This window comes from Chionomys nivalis, chromosome 7, assembly GCF_950005125.1.
Source record: "Chionomys nivalis chromosome 7, mChiNiv1.1, whole genome shotgun sequence".
Lineage (NCBI taxonomy): Eukaryota > Metazoa > Chordata > Mammalia > Rodentia > Cricetidae > Chionomys > Chionomys nivalis.
In genome coordinates, this window is record NC_080092.1 from 56,045,710 (window position 1) to 56,064,446 (window position 18,737).

General features: G+C 50.1%; 1 protein-coding gene across 1 annotated transcript in view; it reads left to right on the forward strand.

Annotated features, from left to right (window-relative positions):
- The window catches only part of Rtn4rl1 (reticulon 4 receptor like 1), a 75,862-nt gene that overhangs the window by 39,114 nt on the left and 18,011 nt on the right, over window positions 1-18,737 (forward strand). The gene's annotated exons all lie outside the window — the stretch shown is intronic.

Consider the following 18,737-nt stretch of genomic DNA (forward strand, 5'->3'; position numbering starts at 1 on the left):
GTTTTATTTTTTTTTAATTTATTTATTATGTATATGGTGTTCTGGGCACCAGATCTCAGATGTAAGCCTTCATGTGGTTGCTGGGAATTGAACTCAGGACCTCCGGAACAGAAGTCAGTTCTCTTAACCTCTGAGCCATCTCTCCAGCCCTTTTTTGTTGTTGTTTTGTTTTTTTGTTTGTTTTTTTTTTTTTTTTGTGTGTGTGTGTTTTTTTTTTCTGTGTATCCCTGACTATCCTGGAACTCACTTTGTAGACCAGGCTGGCCCCTGCCTCTCGAGTGCTGGGATTAAAGGCATGCACCACCATTGCCCGGAAGAATTTTTTTTTTTAAGACAGGGTCTTGCCGGGCGGTGGTGGCGCACGCCTTTAATCCCAGCACTCGGGAGGCAGAGGCAGGCGGATCTCTGTGAGTTCGAGACCAGCCTGGTCTACAAGAGCTAGTTCCAGGCTCCAAAGCTACAGAGAAACCCTGTCTCGAAAAACCAAAAAAAAAAAAAAAAAAAAAAAAAGACAGGGTCTTACTATGTAGCCCTGGCTGTCCTGGAACTCACTATGTAGACCAGGCTGGTCTCAGACTCACAGAGATCAGCCTGCTTCTGTCTTCAGTGTGCTGGTATTAAAGGTGTGCACCATCACGACTTGCTCCACCTTATTTTTTGAGACAGGGTCTCTCGCTGGCCCTGGGCTCACTGATTAGACTGTCCTGGCTGAGCAGCAAGCACAGAGGTCTGTCTACCTGTCTCCTCCCAATAGGATTACAAGTGCTCACCACCATGCCCAGACATATATATGTAGTATGTATGTATGTATGTACGAATGTATGTATGTATGCGTGTGTGTGTTTAGAGTAGTGGGGCATGGGTGTGCTATGGTCCACATGTGGAGCTTAGAGGACAGCTTGTGAGAGCTGGTTCTCTCCTCCCACCATGTGGATCCTGGGAATGGAACTCAGATCATCAAGCACCTTTGCCCTCTGAGCCATCTCATTCCCTTCCCTTTTTTCTTTTTCTTTTTGAAACAGGGTCTCAAGTAGCATGGCTGTCCTCACCGACTATGTAGCTAAGGATAATCTGATCACCCTGTCTCCACTTCTAGGTGTTATGAATTTTTGCATTTATTTATTTGTTGGACTTATTTATTTTGTGTGCATGAGTGTCTTGCCTGTATTGTATGTCTGCACACCATACCTGGCTGGCGTATGAGTTAAGAAGTAATGAGCCTCCATGTGGGTTCTAGGAACCAGATTCTTTGCAAAAATAATAAGTGCTCTTAACCACTGAGCCAACTCTCCAGCTCTGAGTACTAGGATTACAAGGGCATGACATTATGCCCAGTTTTATGCTGGGCATAGAACCCAGGGCTTCCTGTGTGCTAGACAGTCGCTCTACTGACTGAACGACATCCCCAGTCTTTGCTTTGTTTTTTTGAGATGCATCTCACTCCATAGCCCAGGACGACCTGAAACTCTTAAGTCCTGCTCCAGGTGCTGAGCTATAGGTCCACACCACTACTCTCAGCTGCACTGTTTCCTTTGTGTTATGTGCATGTGCCAGGAGGCAGCAAACACGATCTACACCCGTGTGCACCTGGGCACGCCTACAGGAGGCCCTGCACAGGTTACTGGAGGTGGGGGCAGGTGGCTTCAGACACATGGTTGTCTAAGTGGGAATCTCTCCAGCAACTGTGTGGCTTGTGCCATGGCCACAGCTTCCACATCCCAACGGAACTGTTTGTTTTTCTGTCATGAATCAAGAGCCACAGTCTGCTAAGCTCCATGCTAAGGGTTCTAAGCGCATGGCTGCACTCAGTCGTCCTGGTAGCCCCGTAAAAGTGGGCCCTGCTCCCATTTTATGGATGAGCAGACTGAGAGGTTAAGGGAAGAGTTCAAGGTTACACAGCCAGTCAGTCCCGGCTGGAATCCATAGGCAGGTCTAATTTGAAGCTTGAGCTCCGAGTCGCTATTTCTGGCTGCTGTTGCCGGGAGGCTCCAGGCAGAACCCACCTGGATTCTTCCGCTTTGATGGCTATTCCAAGAGTCCACCAGCTATCTCCCACAAGGCTGTGCTACATTAGCTCCTCCTCTGGGGACAGGCGAGAGTGCATCACTTTGCTAAAGAGAGTCCATGTCCCAGAGAGGAATGTGTCACCTCTCTCCATTGTCTGGGTGCTCCATAGTATTGGGTTTGGGCGGGAGTGGGGTGGGAGCTAGGTGCACTGGGTCAAGTTTCTCGGCCACTGATTTCTTAGCCCTTGAGCCGACGCCTGAAGGCGGCAGAGGAGGCTAGGGCATGGTAAGTTTAAACGCAGCTCAGCAGGGCTTGGCAAACCGCCCTCATCTGGACCTCCTGAGGCAATGGCTGTTCTCTCGAGGAGGGGCCGCAAGGTCGTGGGGTGCGCGCGAGGATGCGGGATGCAGGATGCAAGCCAACGCCCCCGTGCCAGCTCCCACCTGGGCCGGCCCCTACAGGCGCTGGTTGGCTCCCTGGGAACGCTATTTGTCCTATCGTGCACCTGCACGGTTGCCAGGCAACTGGGACTGAGTTGTAACACCTTGGCGAGAGCCAGGAGGGTGTTTTTATTTCCTAGCTGCCCTGAGTCTTTCCTTAGAAGTTGTACAAGTATAGCATTTGCTTTCCCTCCCTAGAAATCCCACCTCACACAGAGCTTGGTCTCCAGTCCCCAGTCCCCAGCCCAGCCTTGGAATTCAGGCCAGATCTGTCTGGGAAGCCTACGAATCTTTTACCTGAGGGGTCTCAGGCAGGCAGGCGGGCAAGGGTCTTGGAGGGCTACACAGTTCTCTGGGTTTGGGAAAGTCACCCTCAGGGGTAGTGGGGACTTTGGCCTGAACGAGATAGTGAATCCAGGAAGAACTCTTGAAAGTGGGGAGAAGCCGCTGCAAGGTCACCATCCCAGTTGCTAACCTCAGGACAACCTTGCCGCGGCCTTGAGAGAGTGGGACGCATTCTGGGTCTGCCTGTCTTTTGGCTTTCTACAGGTTATCTGGGGGCTCCCCAACCTTTAGGTTCCTGCCTCGCGTCTTCCCAGTGTCTCACCCAGCTGTGTTCCACCTGCACTCTATTTCCCTTCTTTTTTTTCTTCTGTAGATTGACCCACTTTAGCTTAAATAAATGTATCCAAAAAGGAGACTTGATAACACTTCTGTAAATGGAGACTCAGTATCACTTGCCATAAATAGAAAGTAACTGTAAAAATAAATACAAAGAGGCAAAACCTTATTAAATTTTAGCACATGGAGGCTGATCTAAGGGAGCTATAAATGATAACAAAATAATTGCTTATTACGCACTGACGCTTACACCGGGCCAGGCACCAGCTAAGCGCTTTGCACGCGTTGACTCTCATACCCTTAGTGTTCCCATTTCACAGACGAGGATGCGGACTATGCAGAGATGCTCAGGGCTATGGCAAAGGACAGGTAGACACTAACTGACCAGATCCAAAGTGGAGTCCTATCCAAAGGCTGGGCTGTCAACCATGACCTATGCTGGCTCCATAAATGGTGTCAGCCCTGAAGGGGCTGAAGGGACAGCAAAGGGTGGGGGTGGGGCTGTCTCTAGTTGGTGCAGTGACTTGAGCCCCAGCCACAGTGGTCTGTGCTTGGCCTCTGGGAATATAACCCACTGGATGCTTTCACAGCTAAACCACACAGCTTGCTGGCAGCCCCGGGTTCCTCTCATCTTCCACCTTAGGAGCCGAGGCTTTGGGAAGCTCAGCGACGTATCCACTCACACCACTGCTGTGCTGAGGCTGGGGTCTGGGCCTCCTCTCCCTCTGCAGTGCTGGTGCGCTACATTCTCTTAGGCCTCTTTGTAGCTCATTCAGCCTCATGCAGAGAAGAGAACCTTTTATTCTTAGCAAATCTTCCAGCGGAACTGAGCCCTGCTCCTTCTTGCAGGGAACTAAATCTCCACCTGGGGAGAGTGGGATTTGTTGAACCCAGCCCAGGCTGTGGGTAAATGCTTCTTTAGAGCCAGGTTTAACCATGGGCCTTCTCCTAGTGGACAAAGACCCCCTTGGCCTCCCCACCTCTCAGCAAGACTCCTGTACCACTGGTCAGGGGTGTTTGTTTGGTTTTATTATCTGCCCTCCTGGAGACATAAGCCATCATCCCTTATCAAAATGAGAGACTGCTTTCCTCACCCTGGAGCTGGCTTCATTCTTACCTGGCAAAGAAAGAACAAGGGTGCGTTTTGAGAGGGAGGAAAATCATATGTTATTTTTAAAAGGCATTTTGAGTGAATGCTGAATAGACTTCAAGAAAATTGCCTTAAAGACCTGTTCTCTGCGGGGTTGGCGTTTCTCATGGCTCCCAAGTATTTGGAAACTTAATTGCACATTTGTACGGGCTACTGTTTTTATTTCTTTCTGGTCTCAGAGGTGGGCTTTGAAGACTGTGTGCGCGCTCTCTCTAATGGTTTTTCTTTATCTCAGATAAATTCTGCACACCTGCAAGGTGGAGTCGCCTGAAAGAAACTGTGTCAGAATTGGCTCTTGATTTAATAAATCTACAAATGGCGAGGGGAGCTGCTGAGATGATGTGGTGTTAGCTCGCTCTGAGCTCTTGTCACAGAGGTGCAGCCTAATCCCCTTGCCCCCAAGGGAGCTGCGCTCTCTATGTTGCTCTGAACCTCAGAGCAAGCCTCAGCCCACACTTTCGCTGAAACCCTTTCTGCACCCTGAGCTGGATGTCGCGTTGGGGGGGGGGCTGATTTCTGTGTGGGTGTGTGGGACCTTTTAGGCCAAGATGCTAATAAGAGGCTTTTAGGTTAATTGTTCAAGTGCAGCTCCCCACTGCTGGGGACTTCCTTGACCTCCCACACTGTCTTCTCAAAGAATCAGAAAGTCCATCTGATGCTCTGAACTATACAGCCAGGGGAGGAGTCAGCTCCGGCTTGGGGCTGGGAGCAGGTGTCAGCTTCCAGGACTGATAGGGGAACCCAAGTGTATTAGTAGCCAGACACCTGACAAGAAGCAACTTAAGGGTGGGAGGGTTTATTTAGCCTCATGGTTCAGAGGAAAACCATCTGTCAAAGGCACAGTAGCCGGGGAGAGGCGCAGTGGCAGCAGAGGCTTGGTCTGAGGTGCAGGCGGGAAAGTAAAGAAAGGGAGATTCAGCTAGTCCTTCCTTTTCTCGGCTCACTCTGCAGACCAGGCTGGCCTCCAACTCACAGAATCCACATGTCTCTGCCTCCCAAGTGCTGGGGTTGAAGGTGTGCAGCGCCACTGCCTGGCTCCCTTATCTCCTTTTTATTTGGCCTGAGACCTCCAACTTACGGGGTCCTCTCCTCTTCAGTTAAAGCTTTTTGGAAGCTCCCTCAAAAGTGCACCCAGAGCTATGCCTCCTTGTTATTCCAGACTCAGTCAAGTGCGCAATGCAGACAACTGTCCCACCAGGTTTATACACAGACCCCTCAGCCTCCTCGGCTTCCACCACTAGGAAATATGATACAGGGAAACCACAATACTTGGCCTCTGAGTCAGGTCAGTTCTGCCACACTCCAACTGCTGACGGTGCTAGGAAATGACATCTGTTCTCTCCAAAGTGCTCCAGACCTGGGAGGCCAACCTATTCCAATGACATTAATGAGCCTCTGCCCTCTGGCTTCAGGTCTAACCAGTGGGAGACCCTGGCAGGTGACCAGAGGTAGAACAGAGTGGATGCTGGCTTCAGACCTGACTAAAGGTCTCTGCCTTTGTCAGGAGCCCTTTTCACAAATTTCTCTACTCTGGTGACTGACTTCTGGGCCCTCTCCTTGCCCCTGTAGGCCTAGCCCTGGTAATGACAATGTTTTCTTTACCTGATGTGTACTAGCCGTGTGGGCTCCCTAGCCCTGTCCACAACTTTAAATCTTTGTGTGTGTGTGTGTATGTGTGTGCACGTGTGCGCGTACTGGAAGGTGAACCCAGGTTCCACATGCTGACTAGGCTTATTTTATTTGATGTGTTTGTTTTCCTTGCATGTATGTATGTACATCATGTGTGTGGTTGGTGCCCGTGGAGGCCAGAAGAGATCATCTGATCCCCTGGAACTGGTGTTATAGACACTTGTAAGACATATAAGTACTGGGACTCGAACCCAAGTCCTCTAGAAGGGTAGCCAGTGCTCTTAACCACTGAGTCATCTCTCCAGTCCCTGGTGCACTTAGACGTAAGGTGAGGCTGTTTTGTTGATTTACTGTTTTTTTTTTTTTTTTTTTTTTTGCTGTTGCTCTTTGTTTTGTTTTTGAGTCAGGGTCCTACTTTATAGCTGAGGTTGCACTGAATCTCACTGTGTAGCTCAGGCTGGCCCTGAACTCTTCATCTTCCTTCCTTAGCCCTGCCCCCCAGTGCTGAGATTACAGGTGTGGGCTACCACCCCAGACCAGGGGTTTTCTTACTAAGCAGTTTGCTTTTGTGGTAGTATTGAGAACTAAACTTAACATTACTTACAAAGTGCTTGCACTAGGGCCTGGAGGACAGCAAGTTGACCTTGAAGGGCTCAGACCTCTGTCCTTGGAACTGTGGCAGTTTCTTGCTTAACTTGTTGCTTTCTGGCCATGAGCTGGACACTGCTGTTGGGTGGCCTAGTTTAGAAGGAACCCTGGGGGAGCAGACTCCTGAGTGACTCCAGAAGGTGATATTTAGCCAGGTATGTTAGGACACACCTGCAAGTCTGAGGCCAACCTGAGCTCCATTACAAGTTCAAAACTAGCCTGGACTCAGGACAGAGTGGGGTTGGGGTGAGGGTGGTGGGGTATCGGACTCCTTTAATCCCAGCACTCTGGAGGCAGAGGCAGGTGGATCTCTGAGTTTGAGGCCAGCCTGGTCTACAACCAGGGTTACACAGCGAAACCTTGCTTTGGAAAAAGACAAGCAAACAAAAATGCCATAAAAACTAGCCCGAGCTACAAGGTGAGATCGTGTTCCCCACCCCTCACTTCAAACAAACAAACAAACAAACAAACAAACAAACAAACAGAAAACACCCTGACAAACAGAAACAGAAGACTCTTGTGTGAGTTCTCATAGAGGCTGCCCATCCTCCAGACAGCAGCACATCCTTTTTAGTCCTCCTGTTATGGGTAAACAAAACGATACAGCTTTTGTGTAACACGGTATTTCCTGAGAAAACAAAAGAGATGACAAGATGTCCCGTTGAGCAGCAGGTGAGTGGGGACCCTAGGCTGTACCCTAACTCAGCAGTTAGGAGCACTTGTTGCTCTTGCAGGAGACCTGGGTTCGATTCCCACACCCACATGGTGGTTTACAACCACCTGTAACCAACTCTGACGCCCTCTCTAACCTCTTTAGGCATACACACATGCAATAAAAACACTAAAACAATTACAATAACATAAATATGTCTAAGAATTTACAGAAAACAACAACCCCAATCTCAGCAGCTCCTTTCCTATCTGAAGGGGACATGTCCAGTCCTGTCACCTGCTCTGTGACCTGTGACCTTGGAGTCCCATTCGGTCTTGGGCTTGAGGATTTAGGCCAGGTGAAGGAATGGCACTGGGTTCTAAGAAAAGCCAGCAAGCCCGGGAAGGGCCAGGCGGCTCTCAGGACCTTGCAGTCAGCTAGGCTCTAAAGAGCTGAGTGAAAACTCAGAGAACCAACCTTGAGTTCCAGCCCCTTTCCTCCCACTATTTATTTTGAGACAGGATCCCACTGGTTGCTAAGACTGGCCTTGAATTTGCAGTCCTCCTGCCTCAGTTGCCCTGATGCTAGGATTACAGGCATAAACATGCTAATGTCTTATTTCATCTGGAATTCGTGTGTGTGTGTGTGAGAGAGAGGGGGGGGGGTGGGGGAGAAAGGGAGGGAGGAGGATCTTTCAACAAAGGTATGGTCATCCCGGAGCTCACTACGTAGACCAGGCAACCTTGAACTCACAAAGCTCCTCCTGCCTCTGCCTTTCTTCTCTGGTATTAAAGGCGTATGCCACCACATCTGGCTTGGAATTCTTTATAAAAACTTAATTTTCTTTTTGTATAGACCAGACTGACTGACAGTTCCCAACCTTCCTCAGGCCCTAAGGATCGTGTGTGCTACCACACTTGGCCTGGGAAGAAATTCTTTTGTTGTATAAAAAAAAAAAAAAAAAAAAATCACGGGGGCTGGAGAGATGGTTCAGTGGTTAAGAGCACTGACTGCTCTTCCAGAGGACCCGGGTTCAATTCCCAGCACCTACATGGCAGCTCACAACTGTCTGTAATTCTAGTTCCAGGAGACCCAACACTCACGGCAAAACACACCAATGTACATAGAATATAAATAAATATTTTAAAAAACAAAAGACCTCGGGGTCGGAGAGATGGTTCAACCATTAAGAGCACTGACTGCTCTTCCAGAGAACCTGTGTTCAATTCCCAGCACCCACATGACAGCTCACAACTGTCTGTAAGTCTTGTTCCAAGGAATCCGACACCTTCACACAGACATTCATGCAGGCAAAGCACCAATGCACATAAGATAAAAATTATAAAAGAAAAGAAAAAGTCTCATGTAGCCAGGCTTGCTCCCAGCTCGTCTTGTATCCAAAGATGATCTTGAATTTGTAGTTCTCCTGTCTCTGCCTCCCAAGTACTGGGGATTGTTGGCTTGCGGTACTGCACCAGTTGTGCTGGCATTGAATCCAGAACTTTATGAATGCTAGGCAAGTACTCTACCAGTGGAGTTTCATCCCCACGTATGGGAAGATTTTATATATATGTGTGTGTGTGTGTGTGTGTGTGTGTGTGTGTGTAATGAGCATTTTGGGGTATGTATGTGTACCACATGTGTGCCCAGTGCCAAAAAAAAAAAAAGGCCAGAAGAGAGCTACAGATACTCCTGAACTGGAGTTACAGGATCTTCTATAGTGCCATGTAGTTGCTAAGATGCCTTTGTTTGAGACAAGATCTCTCTATGTAGACCAGATTGGCCCTCAATTCAATGTGTAGCCCATTCTGGTCTTAAAATCTCAGAGATCTATCTGCTTCTGCCTCTTCTGTGCTGGGATTAAAGGTGTGCACCACTGCTCCTTGCAGCCATAGTAAGTGCTTTTTACCTGTGAGCCATCTCTTCAACCCTGAGGAGGAATTCTTTTTTTCAAGACAGGGTTTCTCTGTGTAGTTCTGGCTGTCCAGAAACTATGTAGATCAGACTGGCCTCAGAGTTAGAGAGATCCCCCTGTCTCTGCCTCCTGAGTGCTAGGATCAAAAGCGTGTGCCACCACTGCATGGCTAGAGAAAGAATTCTTTTTTAAAAAAAACAATTTATTTTTGTTTCATTGGTGTTTTGCCTGTATGTATATATGTGTGAATGCATTGAAGCCTGGAGTCACAGACATTTGTGAGCTGCCATGTGAGTGGTGGGAATTGAACCCGGGTGCCTCTGGAAGAACAGTAAGTGCTTTTAACCACTGAGCCATCTCTCCAGCCTCCAAGAAAGAATTCTTAACCTGAGGTTCATGGGTGTATGTATTTCAGAGTATTCCCAAGCCTCTGAAATTGTGTGGTGCTGTGGTCACTAGCGTCTGGGCTTTGCTGTCAAAACTGTCTTCTCAGAATCCAGGTTCTGCCACTCTCCTCTCCTCCTCCTGTTTCTCCTCCTTCACCTCCTCCTCCTTCTTCTCTCTCTCTCTCTCTCTCTCTCTCTTCATTATGTTTTCCTGGCTGGCCTTGAACTCGCAGAGCTCTTCCTGCCTCTGTTTCCCAGGTCCTGGCCTTAAGGTGTGTGTTACCACATCTGGTCTCTTAAAACTCACTGACATCATCTTTCCCACTAGAGAATGGCGCTAAGATGGTAGTTTGGAGCCTGATGTATGCGGTAGTATCAAATTGGATAGTGGAGACTTCCCCTTCACGGGCTCTCAGTGAGGGCTTAGCAAAGGGCATCTGTCATTTAACCTGCTCCAGGGCTGTGCGGGACTGTGGTCTCACTCCCCTCGTCAGGGGTCTCCTCCAGCTGCAGTGGGATTGCTTTCGGGGGGGTCTCTGATTCAGAAAATGTTGAGTACCACTCACCGCTTGAGAGGTTTAAAAATAGAGGCACATTCAGCCACAGAGAGCAGTGTTTATGTGAACTAAACGTGGTGGCGGGGCCTGCAGGCAGGGAAGCCTGCATGGAGCCCTCTGTCCATCTGTTAGCTCTGCCATCGCTCATTCCTTCCCGTGGCTTTTGGAGCATTGCTGGGAACCTGCTCACTCAGGCCCCCTGCCAGGCGTGGAGGGCAGAGTCAAGAACACAGTATCAATGGAAAAGGAAGCTGTGCCAGGGCCACTCTCCAAAGAGGGCCTCACCCTGTGCCTACTCATGCCTACCTGAGGTCCTTTCCGGTATTGGATCTGGGCTGACTATGCAGCCTGGCTCTATTACTTTTGTTTATTTTTGTTTGTTTGGTGGTGAGTTGGCTTTGAGTTTTTGAGACAGGGTTTGTATAATTCAAGGTTAACCTTGAACTTCTGACCTTCCTGCCTCCACTTCGCAAGTACTATAAAAACAGGAGTGTGTGATCCTGTGTGTCTCCCTCTTTTTAACTGATTGTGTGTCTGTGTTTACATACATGTGCTCTTGCATGTGGAGGCCAAAGGAGACTCCTGGCTGTCCTGCTCCACTACTCTCTGCCAAATCAGCTTTGTCACTGTCCCTAGGGCTCGCCAGTTCATCTAGACTGGCTGGCCAGTAGGCCCTGAGGATCTGCTTGTCCTGCCTGTGAGGACACCGGGCTAAAAGACACTTGTACCCACACAGCCACACCCAGCTTCCCATGCGGATGCTGAAGCAGATATAGTTACTCCCTGATGGTTCTTCCCGGACCCTGTTAGCTTTCTTTCTTTCGTTTTTGGTTTTTCAAGACAGGGTTTCTCTGTAGCTTTGGAGCCTGTCCTGGAACTAGCTCTTGTAGACCAGGCTGGCCTCGAACTCACAGAGATCCGCCTGCCTCTGCCTGCCTCCCAAGTGCTGGGATTAAAGGCATGAGCCACCACTGCCCAGCCCCTGTTAGCTTTCTTGAGACATGGGTTTGCTCTATAGCCCAGGCTGATCTAAACTCCCAGTGTGTAGACCTAAGTCTCCCCATGCTCTGGCCTTACAGGTGTGCACCGCCACAGCTGTCCTGTGACTTGATTTAGCTCATAAAATGAAGTGGAGGGGCTGGAGAGATGGCTCAGAGGTTAAGAGCATTGCCTGCTCTTCCAAAGGTCCTGAGTTCAATTCCCAGCAACCACATGGTGGCTCACAACCATCTGTAAAGGGGTCTGGTGCCCTCTTCTGTCCTGCAGGCATACACACAAACAGAATATTGTATACATAATAAATAAATAAATATTTAAAAAAAAAAATGAAGTGGAAATGAGGCTGAAACAGTTCTGGCCCTAAGCCTTAAGACGGCAGGCAACCTCACTTGTATTATGCCAGGCATTGGGACAAGTGCCTGCTGTCATTGCCGTGCTCAGAAGGTGGAAGAGGAAGATCCAGAGTTCAAGACCAGCTTCGGCTACATAAAGAGTTTGAGGACAACCTGGACTATCCTGTCTCAAAAAAGAAATAGGGGGCTGGCGGAGGTGGCACATGTCTTTGATCCAAGAACTCGGGAGGCAGAGGCAGGCAGATCTCTGTGAGCTCAAGGTCAGCCTGGCCTACAGAACTAGTTTCAGGATAGCCAGGACTGTATAAAAAGACCCTGTCTCAAAGAGCAAAAACAAAACAAACAAAAGGAATAGGAACAGCCTTACTTCTGTATTTTGGGGAGCTTGGAGCCCCGAAAAAGAGGCCTGAGTTATGACAGACGTCACTTTGAGAGGAGAACACAGGAAAGAAGGACAGGCTCAGACGTCCAACACGTTAGTTCAGTCCCCAGATGGCTTTGGACGGCCACCATCTGACTGCAGCCACATGGGACACTCCCAGGGGAACAGCTGTCCTGCTGAGTCTATTTAAGATAATCGAGACTGGCTAATTTATGAAGGAAACAAGTTTATTTTGGCTCATGACTCTAGAGGCTGGGAAATTCAAGAGCATGGGACTAGGTAGAATTTATGAAGGAAACAAGTTTATTTTGGCTCATGACTCTAGAGGCTGGGAAATTCAAGAGCATGGGACTAGGTAGCTTGTTGGTGTTTGGAGAAGGTCTCATGATGATTCGACTCATGGTGTAAAGGCAGGGGGACACATTTGAAAGAATTTGAGAGCCTGTCTTGCTTTATTACAACTTGTGCTTGTAGTAACCAATCCAGTCCTGTGACAGCAAGGACTCAGTTACATGAGAACGGCATTAGCCCATCCCGGGGACTTCTGCCTTCATGACCCGAACTATTCCTATTACAGACTGTCTCCATCACTGGGGACCAGATCTCACCATGACTTTTGGTGGGTACGAGCCATAGTCAAAGCATCACAAACCGTTACCTTCAGCAAGGCTTGTTACACGTATGGTAATAAATGAAGAATAACAAATCAAAGAATAAAAGCTTTTTATTCAAAGCGGGTTGTAGCCAGGGGGTGGCTGCTGTCACTTGCGCTTTATCAGAGCCAGCGACAGACAGAGGAGGGAGAAGGCACTGGGTAAGCTCCTGTCGAGGTAGACAGAGGAGGGAGAAGGCACTGGGTAAGCTCCTGTCGAGGCAGCTAACAAAGGGGAAGCTGTAGGTAGGTGCGATCAAAGCTGGGAACCCAACGTGATTGGTGTTCTGTTTCTCTAGCTGTCCCAAGTTGGAAGCAGGAACAAAAATGGAGGAAATTCTCGTCAAGACTTAGCTGGTTTGAGCCAATTATCACAAAGCAGCTGTCTGGCTATCTTAGTTGCTTGATAGACTGGCAGTCAGTCTAACAGCTGTTCAGCTGGTCTCTTAGGCTGGTTACTGCAGAGAACTAGGCTGGGTTTCCTTAGGTGGTTGCCACAGACTATGGGTCCGAGTGTTGTCTGTATACATGGTCTGGCAGTATTCATTTGACTATTTAGTCTCTCACTATAGATACCGCCACAGAAACTGACAATCTTGAGGCCATGTTGAATGAACACAGTATCTGGGTAGGCCCAAAGGGAAGAGAATGCATTTGCCTTGGGTCAAATATAAAGAATAGTTATCCAAAGCTGGGCATGGGGGCACAACTCTTTAATCCCAGCACTCGGGAGGCAGAGGCAGGCAGATCTCTTGAGTTCAAGGCCAGCTTGGTCTACAGAGCGAGTTCCAGGACAGCCAGGGCTACACAGAAACCTTGTCTTGGAAAACAAACAACAGCAACAACAGAATAGTAGATGGTGGATGAGGGACGGAGAAGAGACAGCACGACCCAAGGCTGCAGACAGGAGAGAACTGGGGGTCAGGTGCGCTGCAGCAGCCTGCTATTGGGGGTGACCCTATAGGTGATCGCTGGCTGAGCCCAGGGTACTGAGCAGAGTTAGATGTGTTCCTGAAGGAAGGGACACAGACAATGAGAGTGAGGTCCTCAGAGCCAAGCTTTAGAAACACTGGGAGAAGGCAGAGGGGAACGGGGTGAACGCGGGAGATGGGTGAGGAGCAGCTGAACTGTATGCTGCTAGCAGAAAGTGTGGAAGCCCAAGCTACTGGACTTGGTAGACGGGACTCTAGGGACCAAGAGAATGCAGAGTCCCATGCTCCTGGAGGACTGCTGGTGGTTTCTAAAACTAGAACGTGAGTGGGGGCGAGGGAAGCACTTAGACGAGAAGGTGAGGCAGGGAGACCCCACAGGACACACATCCAAACCATCTACAGATCTGGAGTAGGGGGAGTAAGAGGGAGATGGCTTTGCTGTCTACATAGGACTTGGCGTCCCCACCCCTCCCATGAGGACGGGAGAGGTGCCTGTGACAGAGACTGACCAGGAATGCCCAGAAAAGTTGGAACAGCTCGAGGAGAGAGCTGTGCAGAGGAATTCGGGGAGAAGGAGATTTTAACGGGCTTTGACCTCAGGGGCACTTGAGGCAAGGTGGAACCTGGAAACGGGGTATGGGAACTAACTGGGCGTTTGTGCGTGAGAAGCAGGCTCAGTCCAGAGTGCAGGGGAGGTGGGAGAGGAAGTCAGATAGCTTCTTGCGAAGGGATGGGGAGAGGAAGTCCCTGAGATTTCGGTTCAATGAGAGAGACTGGAGCCATGGGTAGCGGGGGAGGGGAGGAAAAAACTTCTGATCTGGCAGCTGGCAGCAAGCATGGCCTCAGGCAGAATCCAGACTATAGGTGAAGTGGTATTGCCCACACAGTGTTTGGGTTTTGTTTTCTTATTTGTTGAATATGGTGTAACCAGTTGTACGTACAAATCCATAATGCCAGCCTCTGGCAAATCCAAAGACATGGTAGCCACCACTCCCACTCCTTCCAAGGCTGCCCTTGGATGGGCCTGGCTTCCGGGGTGCCACTGCACCCCTCACCTGCCCACTTCCCCATATTGTTTCTTGCATGATTTCGTCTGTCAGCATATGAGAAGAGAGAAGTGACAGCTTGAGGCCTGTGGCTCTGAGAGAGATGGGCGAGGATGCAGAGGAGGGGAGGGGTTAGCTCAGGGGATGGAAGCGGGGAGGGAAAGGCCACAGAGCAAAAGACGTGGTGAAGCCAGCCCTGGGGTTGTAGGAAACTGGGACCAGCTAAGACGAACTGGGGCAGTGTCTAGTTTCCATTACTGGGAGACAGAACAGGAACCAGGACTTTTCCCACCCAGCATTGGTGTCCCCTGGCTCCGTTAGAGGGACAGTGATGTACCCCCAAGCCTCAGGGCCACACAAGAAGGTCTCTAAAAACAGAACCCGTGTTTCCCATCCCAAGGATTCCTCAGGACTGGAACACTGAGACACTCCACTAAGCATGGGGGAGGAATCCTGTCTAGGAGGCCCTGCGCAGTTTGGGGGTACTGCAGAGACCATCCGAGACTCCTCCTGTCCCAGTGACAGGCCCTCAGGAAATGCCTTTCTACTCCCCCCTCCTGCTTCTCCTTGCTGTGACTCCTGGCAACCCTGTTGTAGCCTTACACACTTCCATAGCTACCCAGGTGGGGTTGCTTGCTTCTGACAGGAGAGGGTCTCTCATTTGGAGCTCTCCCCAGGAAATAGCCCCACATACACTTCAAGATTAAAACATCCCCATTCACACCCTCTGTGGGAACATTCTCAGGCTTATTGGGAATCATGTGTGGATTGGACACATGTCAACGTCTCATGTTGAGGTGGAACGTAATTAGGTGATGGCGGAAAAAATTCCTTCCGTCTCCTGGGAATGCTGGAATAATGAGCCATCAAGAGGGGCCCTGGGAAGTTGGCAGGGGCTGCTGACCTGAGCCGAAGTGCGGATCATTCATTAGCTCGAGATGCCCGCGGTCTGGGCTGCATTAAACGAGCAGGCCTGTTCCTAAGTGGGAGGCGGGAGCCAGGCTGGAGAGCTTGAAAGCCTGCCTCCACCTTCAAAGTGGGGATGCGAGCAAGTTATCCCTTCCTGGGCTGGGGCCGGAGGAAGCCAGCCTTCCATTGAGGCTGGGGGGTGGCTGCTGAGGCTGGTGGGGGGGGGTTGACTGCTGAGGCTGGGCGGGGGGTGGCTGCCGAACCACGACCAGGTGAGAGAAGATGCTCCTGGAGCAGGGCTGAGGCCAGGGCTGGGGCAGGCCATGGCCGGGGTTGGGAGAGTAGCCAAAGGGCCTCACTAGGAAGACAAATTCAGAGACTAGCCATGGGAGAAGCTCTGGCCTGAACCACCTTAAGCCAATGCCCCTCTGGGTCCTTGACGGTCACCCAGACTCCCTTAGGGTCCTCTTCCTATCTTACCCTCCCTCCCATGAAGGTACGAAAGGCCAACAAAGAGGCCAACTGTGGCCCCAGCCTGGCCTGCTCTGTAGTCCCAGACACCCCCTCCTTTTCCCATCAGACCACCAGTTTATCCCCAAATGGCACCGCCCAACGCCCTCCACTGCAGAACAAGCTGTTTCCCCACAGCCACCGTCTGTCCTCTCCGTCCTCATTCTTAGGCAGAAACTCCCTGTGGGCCTCAGCTGGGAGCTGGGCACCCTCACCTCATCAGGTCTGCCCCACCCCAGGCATTGTCTGTCCTTGCACCCTTCCTTCCTCTCTCTTCTCAACCGGGGCTAGAACCCAGGACCTTTCATATATACTGGGCAAGTCTCCTACCACTGAACTGCACCCTCGCCCTCTCCTGCTTTCTTTCTTTTCTGTCTTTTCCCTTTTCTCAGTTTTGGGGTTCTCCCACGATTTCAGGGGTTCCATTTGCTCTCCACTCAAGAATTGCACCCTGGGTTCTTAAATATCTGGACAGATCCTTTCCCTGATGCCCTCCCCCACAACAGTGCCAGCCACTATAATGGTCCGTGGTCACTGCCTAGGTAGAGGAAGCAGCCGGGACTGTAAAGCCTTTTCTCTCCAGGCCACGCCCCTTCCTGTCTCGGGGTTCTCACGTACCAGGTCCCTCTACTGTACGACAAGTAGCACCCTTTAGAGATTTCCCACCCCTGCAAGACCTTTTCTTACTCTATCTCACCTCAAAAGGCATTCTTTTTCATGTGAAATCTTTGAAATAGCCATCTTTCTTCCTTCCTTCCTTCCTTTCTTTCTTTCTTTTTTTTTTTTTTTTGGCTTATGGAGACAGGGTTTCTCTGTTGCTTTGGAGCCTGTCCTGGAACTAGCTCTTTTTTTTTTTTTTAATATTTATTTATTTATTATGTATACAATATTCTGTCTGTGTCTATGCCTGCATGCCAGAAGAGGGCACCAGACCTCATTACAGATGGTTGTGAGCCACCATGTGGTTGCTGGGAATTGAACTCAGGACCTTTGGAAGAGCAGGCAATGCTCTTAACCTCTGAGCCATCTCTCCAGCCCCTGGAACTAGCTCTTGTAGACCAGGCTGGCCTCAAATTCACAGAGATCCGCCTGCCTCTGCCTCCCTAGTGTTGGGATTAAAGGTGTGCGCCACCATCGCCCGGCTTCCTTTCTTTCTTTCTCTGTCTTTCTTTCTTTCTTTTTTCTTTCTTTCTTTTTTTCTTTCTTTCTTTTTTTCTTTCTTTCTTTCTTTCTTCTTTTTATTTTTGAGATAGGGTCTTTCTGTGTAGACAAGGCTGGCCTCAAACTCAGAGATCCACCTCCTGAGTGCTGGGATTAAAGGTGTTCCCCATCACTGCCAAGCTGAAATAGTCCTATCCAATGATCCTGGAGACCACAGTTTTAGATCATGTGCTGGGGGGACTTAAGGTCCCAGAATTCTAAATTCAGATGACCCCACCTGCACTGAGATCCTCTTGACCCTGAGGGGCATCAGTCACTTTCCCATGGGCTTTTTGTCCTTCTTAGCTCAAACTCCATTCTGGTCCTAGGGAGCTGAGTGGTGGGAACCATGAACAGAGGAGAGAGGAGGGGCACAGCCTAGGAGGTGGCGGGCTAGGATTCCACAGAGGTGGCCTGCATAGGCCCTGCTGGCAGAGGGAGCAGGGCCTGAGGTGAGGGTGCCGCAGTCCACAGACAGGTTAATGGCTACTGCTTTGTACACAATTGAATTTGTCCTTCTGAGCCTTCTGGCTTTGGAGAGGGGCCTCTTCTCCTGGGATCTCAGCTTGACTCTCAGAGCCACAGGGCCTGGACCAGCTGGGCTTGATTCAATCAGGAGAAATGAGGAACAGTGGGCTCGCAGACATCTCCGTGCCCAGAGGAGCTGGTGGCTCCAGCAAGAAAGATAAAGAGCTGATGGGGTGGGGGCAGGCTCGTCCCAGGCCTCCTGGCCCTGCATATCTCTTAGGAAAGCAACTGCAAAGACTGACAGCCTCCCTGGCTCCTAGAATACAGGCGCAGTAGTCTGTACTGGGCACCCTCCTCCCCGGTGGTCTTCCCGCGTTTCTCAGAGCTGTTTGTAGAACTGATGTAAGGGCAGCTGGGGCCTAGTCTGCTCTCTCTGTATCTGTGAGGTAGTGCCATGTTAGGACCAGGGGGTGTAGCGGGTGTGCTGTGCTGGAGTAGAAACAGACAAACAAAAGAGACTCCGTTCTCTCTCGGCTGTATCTTTTATGTGTATCAACCCAACTCCGAGAGCTCTGATGTCTCCCCTGTGCGCAAGGCAAAGGAAACAATGGGACGGTTGAAAATCGGCTATGGCTCCTGTCTGGCGTGCTCTCTCCTGGCCCTAGGCTTGCCCAGGTACTGCCTTCTGTTTCAGAAGCCCTCTCCAGTCCTCCGGGCACCCCCACTGAGGCCGACCTCTGTCTGAGGTTTTCCTCCCTACTCTTCCATGCTCCAAAAGTGTTGCTTCGTGTGCTCGTCATCTGGGCATCTGTCGTGTGGTAGATGGGCTCTATGTAGAGCAATAGATGCTGTGTTGGCTCTACCAGACCTTCAGTAATTGTTGAGTGCCCGGCACTGTCCTGGGGACAGGGAACACATAAGCAGATAATTAAAGAAGGTAGTCTCAGAGTGTGGAGTGCTGAAAGGGGAATAACGGAACAGGGAGGTGATGTCTGATCTGAGACCTGGCTGCCAAAACAGAGATGGCCCCACAAAGGCCCTGCCTGAGACAAGCGGCCTTGTAGAAACAGCCAGTGTTAAAACCCCGAAGTAAATGTTACGTGATTCTGATTGCATGAACTGTTCAGAACAGGCAAATCCACAGAGACTTAAAGGAGATTCGTGGCTGCCAGGGGTTGGGGGAGGGGGTGTGGGGGTGACTGCTAATGGATATGTGGTCTCCCTTTGGAGTAAGGGAAATATTCCGGAACTAGATAATGGCAGTGGCTGGCACCATGCTGT